This window comes from Schistocerca nitens, chromosome 7 (assembly GCF_023898315.1).
Source record: "Schistocerca nitens isolate TAMUIC-IGC-003100 chromosome 7, iqSchNite1.1, whole genome shotgun sequence".
Taxonomy (NCBI): Eukaryota; Metazoa; Arthropoda; class Insecta; order Orthoptera; family Acrididae; genus Schistocerca; species Schistocerca nitens.
Window position 1 is genome coordinate 308,027,972 of NC_064620.1, and position 15,000 is coordinate 308,042,971.

The 15,000-nt window shown below is 44.2% G+C and overlaps 1 pseudogene; it reads right to left on the reverse strand.

The window, feature by feature from the left end:
- Positions 1-14,102: 14,102 nt before the first annotated feature.
- LOC126197854 (large subunit ribosomal RNA) overlaps positions 14,103-15,000 on the reverse strand; it is a 3,025-nt pseudogene continuing 2,127 nt past the window's right edge.

The window sequence follows — 15,000 nt, forward strand, 5'->3', positions numbered from 1 at the left end:
TTCTTCAGGCCATGATTTGTGACCAGACATGTTAGAGAGTAGGGTGGAGTTGTGTCTCGACGCCACTCTGTCTGCCACAAGGAAACTTCTGGTATCCAGTTGTAAGTTTCTCTGCCATTGTCTGAGTGACTCCACCTGTCCTGCCACTCGTCCTGTAACAAATAACTAATTGCCTCTAACATTTTACATTTATGGTTTCGTCCTGCAGGAACTCTAGGAACCTCAAGACCTGCCACTGATCCAGCAATTCCATGTCTAGCATGGTACAGCATGGCTGCTTTCACCACTTCCAGGTCTAGAGGCATGCATCCTGTGAGAGTCTGTAGTGCTTCTGTCGACACCGTTCGACAGGCCCTCGTCATCTGCAACAAAAATGGCCTTTGTATCGTCATTAGTATTTTCCTGGTGTACCTGTGCTTTGTACGGTCTCCCCATGCTGCGGCACCGTACTTGCAGACAGATAAACAAAGTGCCTGGTATATCAGTCGCAGGGTTTTCTTTTGCAGCCCCCACTCAGACCTACTTACTCTTGTGAGAGCGCCAGAAACGGCAGATAGTTTCTTTTGGATGTTTTTTACATGGGGGGTGAATAGGAGCCTTTCATCAAGTGTGATGCCGAGGTATGTATGTTCCTGGACAAACCTAATTCTTTCCCCATCAAGTTCAAGTCTGGGTGGTCTTTCTCTATCAAATTTACCTTTGATGGTTATGGCAACCGTTTTCTGCTTGGAGATCCCTAGTTTATTTTGTGTGGTCCATTCGCTTATTGCTTGTAGTGCTATCCTACCTCTCTCTTCCAGCTGCGATCTACTCTTCCCTTTTATGATGATGGCTAAGTCATCTGCGTAGGCCACTTTATCCCACTGGTCACCGTCTTTCTGTTGTACCACTTCGTCAAATACTAGGTTCCAGAGAAAGGGGCCACAGATAGAACCTTGTGGGCAGCCCTTTGTGATGGTTTTTGTAACTGACCCAGAGTTACTGTAGACAGTAGCCTTCCTGTTGTTAAAGTAGTTTTCTACTAGGTGGTACATGTTTTGGGGACATCGCATTGCTCTAAGTCGCCTCATTACACTTGGCCACCACAAATTATCGAAGGCGCCTGCTATGTCCACAAAAATGACAACAACATATTTTTCGTCACAGTTTGCACTGGAGACAACCTGTCTGATTGCCATTTCTGTGGATACACCCTTTCTGAAACCAAATTGGTTTGTTGCCTTCAGTCCTGAGTCTTCATACCTTTTATCCAGTCTGGTCACTATTAGCCTTTCTAATACTTTGCCGAGGATAGGGAGCAGGCAGATAGGTCGATATGATTTCACCTCATCCCTTGGCTTTGTGTTAGACTTAAGTAATATGCAGACGTTTCCGATTTTCCAGTTGTCTGGGAAAGTGGACTCTCTAAGGCAGCTGTTGTAGGTGTCAGTGAGGAGTGCAGGATTGTGTTCCCATACCCGCTTTATCATGGCATCATCAATGCCATCTGGTCCTGTAGCTTTGTGTGGTTTGCATGCCTTCACTGCAGCCTCTATCTCTTGTACTGAGAAGTCTGGCTCATTTTCTTCGTTGTGGTATGCTATATTTTGCTCCTTCACAGCTGATTGCTGTGTTGTGTCCTCCTCTGTGTCGTCATCCGGTAGTAAGTTATTCAACAGTTCTTTCACTGTTTCCTGCCAGGTCATGGTAGGGCCTCGTCCGGCCACTTTTACATTGCTGAGGACAGTTTCAGTGCCATATTTAGGGCGAAGGATTCTATTTGTCAGCTTCCAAGGGTCATTTCCATTGCAGTCTTTTACCCATTTTTTCCAGGTATCTGTCTTTGCTCTCGTAATTTCCTTGTTATATTTATTTTTGGTGCTTCTGTAGGTTGCCTTTGCTGCCAGGATTTCTGTCTCACGATTTGCACGCCGTGCATTCTGGAGCCGGTGTCGAGCTGCAATTGTGTCCTGCCGCATTTTTGTCAGTGTTTCATTCCACCAAGGTACAGCATTTTTCAGCAGTGTTCTTCTTCTCATTGCCTTCCTGCAGCTCTCTTGTATTGCTGTCTGTAGGAGGTCTACTTTATCATTTACATTTGTTCCTGCTGTGTTTCGCCAGTTTTCCACTCTGGTGGTCAGCTGGCGGTCAAAAACTTGCCATTTTGCAAAGGCGGTGTTGTATCTCAGTAGCTCTTCTGTGACCCTCTCCCTTTGTTGTTTTGAGATCTCAAACGTGATTGCCCTGTGGTCACTTGAGGTCCATTCCTCTTGAATCGTCCATCTAGAGACCATCCTTGACATGTTTGCTGAGCAAAGTGTTACGTCGATGTTATTTTCCCCAGCTGGCCCACTGAAAGTTGTTAGTGGTGAATCTCGATTTAATACAGTTAAGCCATGTTGGAAGATGAGATCCTCTAGTTTTCTTCCTGCTTCATCTGTGTCCAGGCTGTGCCATAGTGGTGACATGGCATTCGCATCCATTGCTATTATGATGGCCTTTCCTTGTATTTCGCGGATGATGGTATCCAGTCGATGTAAATATTCATCAATTGGGGTATGGAACTGGCAGTACAGGCTTATTATGTATATTTCTCCAAAGTCGCCAGTTACTGCAGCTACAGCGGTATGAGCATCACAAAGGGAGGTTATCTGCAGAATGGTCAAGTTTGTGTTTCGTATTCCTATGGCTGCTTTCGGTACTCCATGGTTGCTGCTGTATACTAGGCGGAAACCTGGAGGATATCCTCTAATATTATTGTCCGTTACATAGGGCTCTTGGATAAGAACAATATCAAGGTTTTCCTCTTCCATCTTAAGTGATGCTTGACTAGGCACTACTTTGGATCTCTGCCCATTTATTTGGAGAATCTTGAGGGTGCTGGACTTTGTGTTCACCTCATCTAACTGTCGACCTGGGGACTGTGGCATAGAAGTGTTACTGGCCATATTCGGTTCTTAGTTCTTCTTTCGCCATGAATCTGACATATTCCGGGCAGTTTTTGTCCATTACTGAGTGGTCATGTGGTTTCTTCCAGTGCTTACAGTTTGCACACTGTGGTGCCTTGTTCCTGTTACTGCATTCCTTAATGCTATGTCCTGGTGCTGTGCAGTGCCCACAGATTGTTTCAGCACTTCTGCAAGTTTGTGTTGTATGCCCAAAACCATGGCATTTGTAGCACCTGGTCGCCTTGCTAAATTTCTGTAGCCTGTGAGAGGTACAGTTTATGTATGCTCGTCCTTGTGCCATCAGGTGATGCCAAAACTTTGCTTCCATTTCCAGGACGATGTTTACAGTATCTGTGTTCCTTGGACCTGTTTTAAATAGTGCCCTTATTCCTGTCTCAGCACCCTCCTTTGTGCCGCCTATTGAAGAAAGATTCCTTGTGTACAGCTCCGTTACCAGTTCTTCGTCGCTGATTTGTCTTGGAACATCAAACAGGATCACCCTTGGGTTTTTCTTCCTCGGGTCAGTTACTGTGATCCCTGAGTCGCCTATTTCCCTACAGTTCTTTATTTTCTCTGCTTCAGCGTCATTTGGCACCTCTAAGATGACACCACTATCCTTCAGTGTCCTACATTTCGTGATCTTGACGTCCTTCAGTGTTCCTTTTACAATGTCTTTTATGGTGTCTTGTAGCTCTTTCTCTGGCTGTTTTCCATCTGCTGGTCTAAAGACAAGGACTTTTGGGGTCTGGTTTGGCGTAGGTTTTCTATCTGTTTTGGCTTTGCTTGCGCTGACTGCAGTGGCATAGCTCACAGGTGGTTGTTCCGTTGCTGGGGGAGATTCCTTCAGGCATTTCAGCTCTGTTTTCAGCTGCGCTATTTCCATCTCGTATTTCCTTAGGATCTGTTCATAGGCAGCCATTTTCCCTAACAAGAATTTCTTTTGAACGTTGTTTATTCTGTTGTTTTCATTGAACATGTATGCTTCTAGCTCTTCCCTCATTTCTACCATTGTTTGCAAATCACCTGTCTTTGACTTTTCGGCTATTTCAGTTGTCGTGGCTGTAACCTGTGTGCTTTTTCTAACACTATTCTCTAGATCTGCGTCCTTATTTTGCCCCATCTTGGGGCTGGCCGCCTTTCTGACGCCAAGCTAGGTCGGTGCGTTAGCAGCGGCTGCCGTGCGCTGCGCGACGAGCAGCTGCCGCGCTGGGGACGAGCCTAGGCGCGCGGCCTTGGAGCAGGCATGCACTGCTCCGCTGGGGACGAGCCTCTCGCGCCCTGGACGGCTGTGGCACGCGACCGCTTTCGCTGTTGCGGCCTTCGAGTATTTCTATCGCTACCTGCCTTCTGCTGTGCGCCAGGGCTCCGCAATTCGCGGCTATTTTTAACCCCGCTTTCTTATATTGGTTTGAGCTGGGCAGAGGGAGGCGTCGCTTCTAGTATGGAGCGTGCGGGAGTTTATACCGAACGGCGCGTGGGCGCACGTACGACGTTACAATAATAATTTTATTTCTTATACTACTTATCCTACAGCTGAACTACAAACACATTTCGAAAGCGCATGAGTTGAACAACAAAACCCTATAGCTACAGAATTTTCCAGCTAAGGTGGGGACCGCAGACACGCACTTTTGTAGCCGTGTGAGAGTCTCTAGAGAAGGACGCGTGGCTCACACACTACACAAATTTAACAGCTATATCACTTAGGCTATGTGCACCACATCTAATCTAAAAACATATTTGTGAGGTGGATGACCCACACTACAGGAACCTACACACTATAGAGTTTACGTAACTAGGGTGAAGGCGGGAGACCGACGGTTTTGTCACCGCGCTGGAGTTTCTACAGAAACGCACGTTGGCGCACGCCCGACTTTACATTGACGGTTTTGTTTCTCAATCTATCCATCATACAGGAAAGTTGAGAGCATATTCGAAAAGAGCATAAATCACACTACAAAGAACTATTTACTACAGAATTTACCTAACTAATGTGGGGGCTGCAGGGCGCCGGATTTGTTACCGCGTGAGATTTTTTTTTAGGGAACGGCGCGTCAGCGCACGCACAAGTTTATATTGACAGTTATGTTTCTTAAATTATCCGTCTCACGACAAAACTAGAAGCCTATTCAATGAGAGAATAGAGCACACTAGGGAACCTACACACTAACGAATTTTTGCTAGCGAAAGTTAGGGCTGCAAGCCGACGGTTTTGTCACCGCGCAGGATTTCCTACAGAGCGGGGTGTCGGTACATCGCGACTTTGCATTGACAGTTATATTTCTAAAACTATTCATCACACAAGAAATTTGGAAGCATATTCGGAATAAGCATAGAGTACACTACAAGAAACTATTCTGTACGGAATTTTCCTAACTAATATGGGGGCTGCAGAACGCCGGTTTTGTCGCAGCGTGAGAGTTCCTAGGGAACAGCGCGTAGGCGCGCACACGATCTTACTTTCACAATTTTTATTTCTTAGGTTATAAGTCAGACAGCAAAACTACAGGCATATTCAGAACATGGAGAGAGCAAACTAAAGGACCTTATACACTAAAGATTTTTGCTAAGTACAATGAGGGTTACAGACCGACGGTTTTGTCACCACGCTGGAGTTTCTACAGAGTGGGGCGTCGGCACTTGCAAGACTTTACATTGGCAGTTTTATGTCTTAAACTATCCATCACACAGGAACATTGAAAGCACTTTCGAAAAGAGCAAAAAGTACACTACAAGATACTATTCCATACAGAATTTTCTAACTAATCTGGGGGCTGCAGAGTGCCGGTTTTGTCGCCGCGTGGGAGTTCTAAGAGACGGCGCATCGGCGCACGCACGACTTTACAGTGGCAGTTTTATATCTTGAAATTATTCATCACATAACAAAATAAAACCATATTCAGAAGGATAATGTGCTATACTAAAGGAACCTATACACTACAGACGTTTGCCAACTGAAGTGAAGGCTGCAGGGTGCCCGACTTGCGCGTGAGTTTCCACAGAGCGGCAAGTCAGCGGACGCACCACTTCACGTCAGCGGTTTTATTTCTGAAATTATGCATTAGACAATAGAGCAGAAAACATACTAGGGAAGGCGAAGGACCACACTACGAGAAACTATACTCTACAGGATACTCCTAACAGAGTGGGGGCTGCAAATCTCCTGTTTTCACCACGCAAGTGATTCTACAGAAAACGTGCGAGTGCGAACGCACGACGTTGCGTTAGCAATAATATTTCTTCAAATGTGCGTCACACAACAAAACTGCATACATTTCCTGAGAGGACAAGGTATGCGCTTCCAATTTATCGCTTTATATTGATTGTACCTAAAACAGTTTGTCAGTGAAGTGAATCCGAGCCCCACTGAGCAAGGAGTTTCAAGGATACGCACTGACAGACACAAGAGCAACAGAAAATTTGCAATGCCGCTTACTTACTGTGACGGTCCCTTCCACAGTTTCTCAGCAGCAACTCCTCCGTCCAGTAGTGTAGTTCGGATTGACGTTGAACACTTGTTATATCCATCAGTAGGCAATCTCTTTATCTATGACACGGAAGTACATACCGCGATGGAAATATTTTTTACTCCGCTACTATTTGAGCAAATAGAATCAAACTTCACTGTACCACTATTGGTAGTGCATTGCAGCGCCGACTGACTTTTCAAGCGTAACGAAGGACTTTTACATACTTAAAACATTGTGTGAACAGCTACACTATTTGCGCACTGCAGCGGGAAATGCGTTTTTCACAAAAACAGCCGTCGCGTAAAGACGACTTGTCGCATTACAATAAAATTTACACAGAATGAGTAAAATGTATAGGCGCTGCTGTGAGCAAAATTTCTCCGCGATCGCTGTATAATTGTCTGATTAAACAGAGAAAAAGTGGTACCGCAACGGCGCGGTCAGCGCTACAGGCGCAGCGCCAAGCACAGGCAGGGGCTGCTTCCAGACGCGGCACAAAGTATTTTCACTAAACTTACTGTAACTATTTATCTACTACGCGTACGACCTTCAAATTTACACACGTTAGGGACGAACACTCACAGAGGCACTATGCCAAATTTCATCCCGATCGCAACACTCTTTCCCGGTGAAACCAACGAAGACGCGGGACCCGAAAACACGCGCGTGCGTCCAGTGCGAGGGACAGCGGTAGGGACATTTTTTTTTTTTTTTTTTTTTTTTTTTTTCCATTTATTACATCGTGAAAAACCTGCTGCCTAGAAAAACTAAAGCAGGCTGTTTACATAAAAATATAATTTACATTATTTACATGTAGCAACATTCGCCCTTCCATTTCTAAAGAAACTTTTTCAGCCTTCTTAGCCTCATAAAAGAGTTGCCCGTCCCTAGGGCCGTGGACCCGGGCTGCTACTACATGGTGAAACCACTTCCATGTAATCTATTTATTTTGTTTATTAATTCCATTTAAGAGAAAAGAAAAAGGAAAATGTCTAACCTAATAGAAAAATAGTCAGAGTGTGAATGGAAGGTGAAAGTAGAAGACCCATCACCAAAACCCTCTAACCTAAGAGTCTATGTTCATGAAATGAACTGTGACCTCATGTACACCTGTTCAAGTCCTGGTAGATCTAGTCAGGACTCCGCTTCCCATGAGTCAACAGTTTGAACTCATTGCAGAATTATCTCCTGTTCACATGGTCAGGACGTGGAAACACTTCAGAGTAATCTCTGGAACTCCTCACGCCCTGTCCGACCCAGGAGGCAACTGAATCCTTTTTAGTCATCCTACATCTACATTTCTGTACAATTATTATTCTACTATAGTTGTACCAAGTAGTTCTCTTGTCTTGAACATATTATTCACTACGTGGCACTCTGCACACTCCCCGCACCGCGCTCATCACCACCCTCTGATTCCTCGCCAGATTCTGGAGACAATTGCCCCAGAGCCTGCCGATTTGCCATATAGGCAGCTAGAGCACGGCCACGCGGAGCATACCACAGAAAGCGACGGCGATTATAAATGTTAGGTGGCACAGGTGGTGCAGTTCCTCTGGCAGCATCTAGTGTGTCTGGAGAAACCGCGCGCCGAGCTCTCGTTGCTGTTGCTGGACCTTGAACATCTGGATTCACATGCTGCTGGCGTTCCAGTCTTCGTGCTGCGTGCTGCGCTGCTCGTCCTCCAGCAATGGTATACTCACGCATTTGCCTAGCTGAGTACCTATCTGCATATTTACACACTATTTCACACGCATTTTCATCACGAACTATTTCATTAACGGTTTTATCACATAACACCTCTAACTCGTCAGATTCGAAATCACTATTTTGACACCCATATATCATGTGTTCTGGATCTCCCTCAGCACCACATTCACATCTATTAGTGTCTGAACTATTTATTTTTAAGAAGTAGGTAGGGTATGGTCCGTGTCCAGTTAAGAAGTGAATCATTCCTTTTGTTGCATTTATGTGTCGCATTCGCTTCCTCTCTTTAATATCTGGAAATATCCTATATACTCGTCTTCCAGTATCAGTATTATCCCACACTATTTGCCATTCTCTATCCAGCCAGCGTGCTAGCTGGATTTTGTCCTCAATTCTTTGTCCTGTAATTGCTTCCACTCTACCTAAGTCACCCTTCCGAAGCCAGTACCTAGCTCCTCTTTGGCGGATTTGTAAGTCAACAGGATACAGTCCTAAAACCACCAATAATGCTTCAGTAGGTGTTGTTCTGAAGGCACCAGTCATCCTAATGAGCACACTCCGTTGCATCCTTCTCAAATGTCTCACAGGTCGTACCTGTCTTAGCTTATGTGCCCATACACTAGCCCCAAAAGATACGATTGATAATAATATCGCTTCATGATATATTCTGATAGCATTGGGGGGTAATTTATAGCTGGAAGTCGCTATTGTACAAATCTTATTCATGAGACTCATAGCCTTCTCACACACTTGTTTAATATGTGCTCCAAAGTTCAAACCCTCATCTAGATATAGTCCAAGATATCTACAAATGGCTTCACGACTGATTGGAGTGTCTTGCAGTTTTATAGAGGGTCCTCTTCCTGCTGATAATTTCCCTTTGAGTAACATGTATTTTGTTTTGTTAGCAGCCACTTGCAGTTTGTTGCAAGCACACCACTGATTTACTAAATTAAGCATTATGTTAGCTCTTGTCTCTATAGAATTTCTTGAATCTCCTGTAATAATCACAAACAAATCATCTGCGTAAGCTATTACACCGGCTACATCTTCACTGTTATTCAACAACTCTAAGAGGGGTTCTGTAAAAATGTCCCAAAATATAGGACCACAAATGGAGCCCTGAGGACATCCTTTAGTAATATGCCTAGTGATTGTATGTTCTGGCGCAATCCACTTTACTGTTCGATTTTTACAATAATCAAGCAAGCTCAAATATAGACACTTGGGGGTTCTCAATTCACGTAATCTAGCAAACAGGGAGGGCCAAAAAAGATTGTCAAATGCACCTTGTATGTCAATTGTCACACCGATTGCATATTTCGCCAATGTACTGGAGACCATTCCTAATGCCTGGTTGACTGCGTCATCTATAGATTTACCTGCTCGGAAACCATACTGGCACTGTTGAAGGCCAAGAAGCTCCCTGTGGTCGCGTAAGCGTCCACATAAGAGTCGTTCCTGGACCTTCCCCATAGTGTTCAACAGACATATTGGGCGGTAGCTTTTCACAAGTTTCGGATCCCTATCCTCCCCCTTTTTGATAATAATTGCCTCAGCAACCTTCCACACCTTTGGTACCCTTCCTTGCAGGAGACACTCATTCAGCAAGGCTGTCAAATACGGTACAATTAGCATTTTAAGGTTCTGTAATGTTTCTGTAGTTATTTTGTCTATTCCAGGAGATTTATTTTTCTTTAAGGAATCAATGGCATTGCCCACCTCCTCCTGTGCAAACGGAATAACCACACCCTCATCTGGATAGTCTTCTTCCATTTTTAGTCTCAAAAGCGACTGGTATTCATTATCAGAATTTGGATTATCACTTGGTAGCAGAGCTTCCAATAAGTAGTGAGCTGAGTCCCGCCAACCTATTGTTGTAGTTCCATCCGGCTTCTGGAGCGTAGACATGATAAGTGGTGTCTTAATTTTTTCACTGATAATCTTATATGGCAGTCCCCATACATTAGTTTCAAATTGTCTTTTAACAAAATTTTCCCAGTGCTTTATTCTGGTATTTATTAGTTCTTGTTTATAGTTTGCTTTCAATTCTCTATAGTTTTGCAGCCTTCTTTGTCTCTCTCTATCACCCAGTGCCCTTTGATATGCTCTTCGAGCACGTCGTACACGTCTTCTCAATTCTGTTAATGTGGAGCTCCAAGGGACCCTTGACTGACGAAAACAGGATCGTCTAGGTATGAAGGAATTCATGAGATTTTGAATTTGGTTCTGTATCGTTTCGGCCGCCTCATCAATATCAAAACCATTTCCTCTTGGTACTTGTAGCTGTAGCTCTTCCCTCATACCTACCCAATCAGCTCTCTTAAAATCAAAAATGGTTCCTGAAAAATCTTCATTTCTATTCATGTCAGATGTCCTTGTAATTTGGAATGTAATCATATTGTGATCGCTTACCGTTACCCTATTCAACACCTGCCAACCTTGTATCCTACATAAAACACTTTCGCTAGCCAACGTCACATCTATATTCGATTTCGCGCCTGCTCTGTTTTGATATGTATATGGGAAGCCGGGCCTATTCATCACTATTAAATTGAGTTCCCCAATTGCATCCTGCAATTCCACTCCTCTTTCATCAGTCTCTCTACTATTCCAAAGTATCGATTTCGCATTGGCATCTATTGTGAAGATATGGAATCTATTCCCTCCAACCTCTTTGGCTCTTTTCAATCTATCTATGTATGGTTGTATCTCATGTGCATACTGAAAATATGAATTAGTAAGTAAGAATACTCCCTCGGGTGATGTTAACTCCACTGTGATGGAATGCTCGTCATTTACCTGAGAGATTGCTGTAAGCAAAATCTCCCTTTTTAATACCACAATGACCGTCATAGGATTTTCTCCACACATGATTACCCTAGCATTAACTGGACTATGAACAAGCTTACCATTTTTGGTATACGGTTCTTGTATGCATAAAACATCCAATCTTCGATCCTCTGCAACCTTCCAGATCTCGGACATAACTGTGATACTACGCATTGCATTAATCTGAGCAACTCTTATCCCAGAATTCCTATTTGACATTAAGGTTGTCGAATATGGTTGTAGAACTTAACTCCAGTCTTGTCATACTCATAAACAGTTCTTCCATAGCATTCCACAAACTCTCTGTAAAGATCTTCTTTATTAAATTTTTCGCTACGTCGAGTATATGCACGATTAAGTAACTCGCTTAGTTCTTCCATATCTGTAGGCAAGTTATTACAACGCAGAAACAATCTATCCGCAGTTCCTGGATATGGAAAACCAATGGTCTTCCCTTTTGGATGTCCTTCTCTGATAATATGTCTAAGGGCCACAACAAGAACACTCATATCTTCCAACCTAGAGAGCCTATAATTCTCTTCCAGATCTGTATATATTAGATAAGGGTCTATTTGTTTTGTATCACTATCCTTGTCACTATCCTTATCCTTATCACTATCCTTATCACTCAACGACATCTGAGTACTTTCACTCTCTGTAGGAGTGGTCTGAGTACTAATTGACTTCATTAGGGGCTTATCACAACTTCCGTTGTCATTTCTACTTTTCCCTTTCAACTTAGATTTAATCTTTGAAAGAATTCCTCGATTTCCTGAGCCTATAACACTACTACTTTTCTCATTTAATAAGGTGTGGCTAATTGGTTTCTCCTGTTGAAAAGGAGGAGACTCACTGGATACACTGGAGGTAACAACACTGTCCTGTAGGGGAAGAGAAGATTCATTCTCCTGTTGAGAAGGAGGAGACTCACTGGATACACTAAAGATAGTAACACTGTCCTGTAAGGGAAGAGAAGATTCATTCTCCTGTTGAGAAGGAGGGGACTCACTGGATACACCGGAGGTAACAACACTGTCCTGTAGGTGAAGAGAAAATTCATTCTCCCGTGACACCAAAGATACACATGTCTCCATACTTCCTATGTTTTTTGAATCTAGGGCTTCTGTGGCTGCATTTTCATTTACTCGTTGCTTAAAACCTCTAGTATTCCTTATTATATTTGTGTCTGAGGAACTTTGTTGTTGCATGGTAACGAAAGTTTGACTCTTATTACGTAGCATGCTCCTCCACACCATCGCCCTGCGCCAGTTTCGTAGCCTCGTTGAAGGAGGCTTACGTTTCTTACTCCTCAAATTATTATCAGCTATTTGTTGATACTTATTTGTTAAATTTGATTCACTAAGTGGTATGAACACCTTACTGTATGGTGACAATTTACTGGCCATAATCTATACTCTGAATTGCTCTCTGTAAGTAAAGCTGATAAGTTGGACATTGTGGACCTGGTGAATTACATAATTTCCCTCTTGAGGAGCAGGGAATGCACTTTGCTGGCTTGCTAAGATTTGGACAACTTTTCTTCTGGTGGTTTTCCTCGCCACAGTGTGAACAAACCGAAGCCTTTGCAGTACACTTAGCACTTTTATGACCAAAATTTTGACACTTAAAGCACTTAAATGCAAAGTAATCTCTTACTGATAGTGATCTAAAATCAACATACACCCGTTTCCCCTCAATTAGCATTTTCCTCACACGTGCACTCACTTCAAAGACATGATTTACTTCTGTTTTACCTCTGGGGCCTGTTTTAAAACAGTGCCGCATTTCGTCACCTAATTCTTGCTTGGTCATTTTGTCAGCAAGATTTTGTTGCCAAATTGTTTCTTGTAGTTCTTGACCATCCATGTCACTTGGTACGTCATATATTATGATGAGAGGTCGTTTCTTCCTTGGAGCCTCACACTTCAAACTTTCAGAAATTTTGCTATGTGAAACAATTTTCTCAATATCCGCAGCTGTTTCGGTTTCCACAATCAGCACACTGTTAATTGCACGCATATTTTTGATTTTAATTTGCTCCTTCCTTGGATCAAGCAAGCTTGTGAACCTCTTTTTTGTAGTTTTTGCATCTCCTTCATCTTTTGATTTAATAAATAAAGTATTGGAAGTTTTCGCTTGGGCAGACGCTATTTTAGCCTTAGCAGTTGGTCTTGCTGCGATTTCTGCAAACGTAGGTACAGGCACCTTCGGTATTTCCTCCTTAATAGTCTTTATTTCTTTTGAAATCCCATCACTTTTTTCTACAAGAGTGTCACGAAGCCATTCATTTTGTTTTGCAAGCTCCTCATTCCTACCAACAAGTCTGGATTGGAACAATGCCCACATTGAAAGCTTGTTTCGCAACTCACTCATCACATTTATAGTTATTTTCTTAGTTGGGGTCATACACTCATCAATGAACGCTAAGATGTCGGTATAATAGTCTTCTACTGTACTCATTTTCATACCTGCACTAGTATCTCTACATACATTTGCTTCCTCGTCGTCAGCAGAAGCCATAGTTAAAACATTTAACACTGAACAATTACAAAAGAATCAGCGTAAGCAAGCACTTACGTTTTCCACAGTTTACAGCTCTCCCGCGGCGAGAAGGCACGATTCTGCAAGCGGTATATGGCAGACGCACTGTATGCACACTCAATATCTCGCTGACCACGAGAAATGGGTGCAACGATCCCTCCTACTTGTCCAGCGTCAATTCCCACTCTTACAAAGAGTGTGACAGAGCTGGAAGTGTAGCAGTTTCTTTACCCACTGATATTGTTTTTGGCAGTAGTACCAACTGTCGTGGTACACAGATCGAACCACTTCCGTGGTACACAGATCGGACCACAGTCGCCTACCAGTTGTGGTACACAGATCGAACTATGATCTACAGACTCTTTGAAAACACGCCCTGAGAGATACACTATATTTACCCCACTAATGTTGTTTCAACAGCTTCTTTGTATAATCTTAAAAAGATACTTGCTGTTTAATGAAGCTTACAATAACTGAACACAACACTGTTAGGTTATCAAGTCCCGCGTCAACTCTACACACACCGAAACGTGCGTTAACGAAACACACCCGCACAAATTCACGCACAAGCGCGAACACACACGAGACGATAACGAAAACACACGTTAAGCAGCCATGCAGCAAATAATACACTCGAAATGCCGTTTCAAAATTGACGAACGGAAGATGTAGAAACCGACCGCGGCCATCTTGATAGGGACAGCGGGAATCTCGTTAATCCATTCATGCGCGTCACTAATTAGATGACGAGGCATTTGGCTACCTTAAGAGAGTCATAGTTACTCCCGCCGTTTACCCGCGCTTGCTTGAATTTCTTCACGTTGACATTCAGAGCACTGGGCAGAAATCACATTGCGTCAACACCCGCTAGGGCCATCGCAATGCTTTGTTTTAATTAGACAGTCGGATTCCCCCAGTCCGTGCCAGTTCTGAGTTGATCGTTGAATGGCGGCCGAAGAGAATCCGCGCACCCGCGCGCCCCCGGAGGAGCACGCTAAGGCGGACGCGGCCTCGCAGCAAGGAAGATCCGTGGGAGGCCAAGGCACGGGACCGAGCTCGGATCCTGCACGCAGGTTGAAGCACCGGGGCGCGAACGCCGCACAGGCGCGCGCATCCTGCACCGCCGGCCAGCACGAGGCCGACCAACGGCGAGAGCAGACCACACCCACGCTAAACGCCCGCACTTACCGGCACCCCTACGGCACTCACCTCGCCCAGGCCCGGCACGTTAGCGCTGACCCACTTCCCGACCAAGCCCGACACGCCCCGATCCTCAGAGCCAATCCTTATCCCGAAGTTACGGATCCAATTTGCCGACTTCCCTTACCTACATTATTCTATCGACTAGAGGCTCTTCACCTTGGAGACCTGCTGCGGATATGGGTACGAACCGGCGCGACACCTCCACGTGGCCCTCTCCCGGATTTTCAAGGTCCGAGGGGAAGATCGGGACACCGCCGCAACTGCGGTGCTCTTCGCGTTCCAAACCCTATCTCCCTGCTAGAGGATTCCAGGGAACT